The sequence below is a fragment of the Tympanuchus pallidicinctus genome, unplaced genomic scaffold (assembly GCF_026119805.1).
Source record: "Tympanuchus pallidicinctus isolate F22 unplaced genomic scaffold, pur_lepc_1.0 scaffold3, whole genome shotgun sequence".
Classification (NCBI taxonomy): Eukaryota; Metazoa; Chordata; class Aves; order Galliformes; family Phasianidae; genus Tympanuchus; species Tympanuchus pallidicinctus.
Window position 1 is genome coordinate 85,269,087 of NW_026294747.1, and position 6,000 is coordinate 85,275,086.

The window sequence follows — 6,000 nt, forward strand, 5'->3', positions numbered from 1 at the left end:
TATAAAAGCTGTAGAGTTGCTGCTTCTACATCATGGCCTGTGTGTGTTAATTATACCTTGGAATGCAGTTGGGTTGGAAGAGGGACAAGGAAAGGAGGCCTTGGCTCAGAACTCTTAGTCCCCAGTAAATCTGCAAATGAAACACTAATCCCTGAAAGCAGTGAACTGTAATACATACCACTGTGTGTGCAAATGTATAGAGATGTTTCACTGGCCCCAGCTAAGTATTTCCCTCTATGCTCTTCTGTTCTCTACTGATTAAGAGAGACACAGGTCTGCCTAGTGATGTATTTTCTGAAAACTCTTGTACAAATGCTGCACAAAGACAGTGCTGGAGGGAAATGAAGCAAGTGCTGGTGAAGATGAGCCTAGCAGACTGCTCACAGAAAACTGATACAGTCCACTGAGCATCTATGGCTTACATCACTACCTGTTAAAGCAGATCTTATGCTGTTTATCTTCAGGAACGTTTTTAATCTATTAATTATGTTATAAAATATATTACAGCTACACCTGTAAACAGTTATGACTGAAATTCATAATATATTGTTGCCTCCTTCTACAGATTAAAACAAGAGGGACTGTACCCTCTTGTACAGACCTACAGAGGCAGTAAGTCTTTTTTTGACTGACCTAAGAAAGAGATGCTTTTAGAATGCCGGAGAGTAGCTAGATTCCCTATATGTTTTTCTGTAGATAACCAGTACTTATCAGGAGCACTAGTAAGCTCCTATTATTAGGAGAACTGGTAAATCATACAATAACTGGTCTAGTATTAGAGATGGAGCTTAGCAGCCCTGCCAGCGGCGGGAGTTGGAACTTGATGATCCTTGAGGTCCTTTCCCACTCAAGCCATTCTATGATTCTATGAATAATTGGAGATCATGAAATAAATTTTTGGTGCACTTATTCATTGTCTCAGTAGCAATTTATATTAGTAGTTGCCTCTGAATGTCTAGCTCAAGAAGCTGCAACATTATCACTACATTACATATAACATTACACACTGAGGCAGACAGAGCAGATTTTTCAAAGCCCTCCTGGGACTTTAGACATATCTTCCACAAAATACTTCCATTAACTGTAATCTCTATGTAATTTTTTTTTCCAATTGCTATATACACTGGTACAAAGTTATACAGATGAACAGCTTGTTTGTTTTTACAATGGAGCCTGTATACTGGATTCCAATCTTTGAGTTTCCTTTTGGATATATGCAGTACAGAAACACAAAACTTGTATTTTAAAAAAGTGACCATTGCAAGTGAATGGATTATTATGGAATAAGTGGTTTAAATTATTGTTTCATCCTACAAACTATCACTTAGTTGTACGTGCTCAAATGATGAGATGCTATATTCCTTTTTTGCTTGACTCCCGGTGGAAACAACCTTTCATAACACAGCAAGTGCATATTTGTATATCCAGCTCCTCATAATTTATTATAAGTATTAAACTACGTCTTAACAGAGACACTGATGCCATAAAGACGATACAATTTCTGCAAATCTTGTGAAAATTCATGGTTAGCAACTGCGTGTGCTCACACTATACATTAAACTAGTGAATCCAGAGGAGCAAAACCCTTTACCATTATCAGTCTTGAAAAGCCTCAGCCACAACTTCCATCCTTCCTCCACTACAATTAACCAGCTGAAACACAAATTCATAGAAGAATGAATCTTTCATTCTGCTACTAAGAATCTGTTTAACCCATCTTTTATAAATCCAGCAAATTTCACCACCCTTTTAAAAGTTTAATACTAAATATTTAGAAAGTTCTCTGGAGAAGAAAAAAGTAACTGCAGTTTTCTGTTTAGTTTTCTTCATTGTTGCTCTGTGCTAGCACTAACAGAGCAAACAGCAGTATCTGATTTACTCCAGGCATCTCCTTTACTGTGGAATTTGGAAAATATCTTCATGTATTCAGTTTGGTTAGGCAGGAACACAGTAAAGCAGATACTACCATTTGAAATTGTAGTACTTTTAATCTGCTTGCAAACTGCTTGTATTATATTAAGGAAAAATGATATGCTTAAAAACTGTGCAACCTTCTTCAAAGAAAGCATTGTGAGGAAATAGTAGCATATAGTGATGTCTCAACTTGATAGGATTTTAAATAGAGTAACTCTAGCATACAAAAATAAAGCTCTAAAGAGCACAGAGTTTTTGTGGGGAGGAGAATGCTGGGGAAAAGATAAATCTCTTGGAAGCAGTGCCATAACTGATGACATTTTTGAATGGCAGCATTCAGTAGCCCTGGCTGCCAGCAAGAGCTTGTCTGCCTCAAGTCAGTAGTTCCAGGAAAAATGAAATGATGGCACAAATATGGTGGGTGTGGGGGAGTAGCAGGTGAAATGTTTGTTATTGTGGTAAATATATGCTCAGTCCTATCAATATGAGGCCACTGAAGAAAATGTGCAAGCCAAGGCCGTAATGCTTGTACTTACTATCACACGTAGATTGGTCTCTCATGGTCTTACCTCACAAACTGAGGGGTTAAGGTAGGAACTATTTTTTTGTATTTCTTTTTTAGAGGTGGCTGCCTTTTAGTGAGGTAGGGGTATGGAGACTGAAAACTGGGGGTACCCGCAAAAACAACACTTTTTTCTCCTCCTTCAACTGTTCCCCTAACTAGCTGTATGCCTGGGTTTAAATATTGTGATTATAACCTTTGTATTTATAAACACAGGATCAACATTTAACCTTCAGTTATTTGCTCCCAGTAAATGAAAAATCAGTACAGTGAGGGTGAAATCACTGAATTGCGCATAACGCAGAAGCTGGAGATTATAGCATCAGTCACTCTGAGACATATCACTTTCTCTCTAGGAGTAAGAAAAGTAAAGAGTTAGTACTGTTGTGTTTTTGTGCGTATTTTTTTTCATCTAACACACCTAAGCAGCGTTCAAGATGCAACTCGAAATCAGAATCAAAGAGCAAGGCTTTCTCTTTGCTAGCCAGCTATATGGCATGATATTTATCTGTGAATATGAAAGCTGCAAAGTGCAAATGTTAGACTTCACGTGAAGGTATGTATGAAATGAGAATAGGTTTAATTAATTGGTCTAATAAGAGTTGTAACTTAAACTGTAACACACAGCAATTCCATCTCCTGCTGCTCTAAGCTTCGTTATTTATTGTGAAGAAATAAATTAGATTTTCTACCACCAACTACTTTTTAATCAAAGCAAAATAATTCATGCAGCTTGCAAGTAATAAAATAATTCAGCAAATGTAGGAAAGATGATAAAAGACTTCTTTGTGCAAAACATTTTGTATGTCACTTTAAGAGACTCTTAAAAGCAGAACTTCATGTTTTCCAATGTCAGCAATTTCATTGTTACTGTTTATTTTCAAAACCTATGATAAAAGTGCTATAATATTTTAAGCAGGAACCAGATCTATTAGAAACAAAGCAAGTCACCTCAGAACAGTACATTTTAATTGATAATCTTAGATTTAGGGCATAACAGAAGAGAAATAGGTTCAATTTTTGAACATATATAACTAAGCTACACTTTTAAAATGTTATTTTGCACTCTCATGTAGGTGTGTCATATCATTACACTGAAACACAGTCGATTGTATTTTATACACATTGCTTGGCTTTCACACATTGAGAATTCATTCTTTGTGACTATTGATGTGTCACAAGGCAGAGGTGTTGGGATCCCATTACCAAATGCCAGCCATAAGTAGCCAGCTGTACCTGGCAGTAACATCATTCTCTTAACGAGTCAGAACAAAACTCATAGTACACACAGTAGATATGAAGTGAAAAGTTAAGGATCAGTATGTGAAAAATCCCAACACAAAATCAGGGTAATTTGTTCTTTTGTATGACAGGCTTCATATAGCTTAATACTTTTCCTGTTCATGTTTTACTCATAAATGTACTTTGCAATTATGGTCACTTGTTTAAATAAGAGACCCCATTCAACTACATACTAGAAAAGGTAGTAAGTGTACTTCTTGCCATACACTTTCCTCAGTCTAAGTTTCTACAGCATAATCAAAGCCTTGCTTCACCATCACCTTCAATTATCAAAGGCAGAATGTGTCAGCTTTCTTACCCTCCCATTAATTTAGCTACCATTACTCCATAGCACCTGGAACACCTGCCCAGTCTGCACGTTTGACTTCTAAAGAAGCATGAAGTGTATAGGAGGGGCTGATCAACTTGGATTGCAATTTAATAGCTGTTCTGCAGTAATGCCTACAGGCATTAATTAAGATCAAGGCACTAAACACTAAGAAGACTCACAATGAAGAATAGTACCTGCCCCAAAGAGTTCATAATTCAGTTTACAGCAAGTTATAACAGAACAATTGACTTCTCCAATCAATTTTTAGACGGTGGATCATTTTCATGTACATACTTATAAACACAGATATGCTCAGTTTGCTATAGATGGTCATTCCTCTCTAATCTCATTTAATTATTGCCCTGATATCATAAAATTCTTCTTCCAAAAAAAAAAAAAAATATATATATATATATATATATAATCTTTTAAGATATCAGATATGCCATGCTGTAGAAAATCATTGGTTCTGCATCACTCCATTTTCCAGGGCACTGAAATATGTTCTTATGTATTAACTTTTTCAACAATAGATAAAGGCAGCATTATTGGATTTCATGTTAAAAATTGGAATATCTCTAATAAAGGTAGTAGATAGCCCATGTTTTCCTTGTGGGATTCATTACAAATGGTTATTATAATGCTACATGGAAGCAGTTTGAGGTTTCAAAGGCTACAATATCTTCAGGTTGATTAAATAAAAATAAGCAAACAATTTTATAGGAGGAAATAAAGGTCAATTCGATTTATTTCAGATGGTCAGGTTTTATGACTAAATCCATTATTTGTGGTAATGTTCCTTAACAAGGTGTTTTCATCTGGCTTCCAGCACTTTCAAATCACTGAGCACTGTCCATGAAATAACCAAGGCTGGTTCTACTGATGCTTTTCTGCCTGAGCTCCATGTGCTATTTTAAACAGTACGTGAAAACGTTGCTATTTTAAACAGGATTCTAACGGGTGTTTTAGCTCGCTGATACCATTGATCCACGTGTCTGCAGCACGCTGTGGCATTTCTGATGCTACACCACGCCCCGCTATACAACTTCGCTCTTTTACACATCACAGTTGCGATTTAAAATGTAAACCGCAATGTTTTCAGCAGAGAAATACGAAATTGCCAGAATATCCTTAAACAGTCCTCCTCCTCAGTGGCTACATCAACGAACCCGGAAGCGCGGAGCACACTCTCCCTACGCTCTAACAGAGCTCCTACCCACACGCGCCGCCAGGAAAGCCCGGCCTCAACATGGCGGCGGCCCTCAGGGGGGCGGGGCGACGGGTCACGTGGGGAGCTCCACGAGGTTCTCCGCTGGGGGGAAGTGGGGTGGTGGGGCTGCGCGTGCAGCACCCGTTGCTAGGCGACGGGGGGCGCGCGATGCCACGGGAGCGGCCGGCGGCAGGGCGGGGTGACGCAAAGGCCAGGCGAGCAGAGGGGAGCTGCACGCCCGCCCGCCCGCCCCCCCACCCACCCCTCGAGGACGCCTTACGGCTGCCGGGCCGAGCCTTGCTAACGGGTTTCCCCCCGGGCGGCGCTAGGTGAGCTCCGGTGCGAGGAGCGGACCGCGCACTGTGAGGCGCCACCGAGCCGCTTCTCAGCTGCTTAGGGCGGGGCGCCGGCTTGAGTGACAGCAGCAGCAACTTATGGGCTTATGCTGCTCAAGAGAAACGGCGAGATCGCTGCCACCGCCCGCGCACCGTGGGTGGAGAGGGTACAGAGCGACCGCCAAGGCCCGCTGCGCTTCACCTCCCTGTTCGTGGGCTGAGAGTGCCGGAATGGGGTCCGCGATGAGTGGCCGGAGCCGCCAGCCAATAGGCGAGGCGGAGCACGCTTTTATCCCCGCCCTCGCCGCAATAAGAGACCAATGAGGGGCACGGGGCGGGGCGAGCGGGGCTAGGCGCGGGCTGGGCG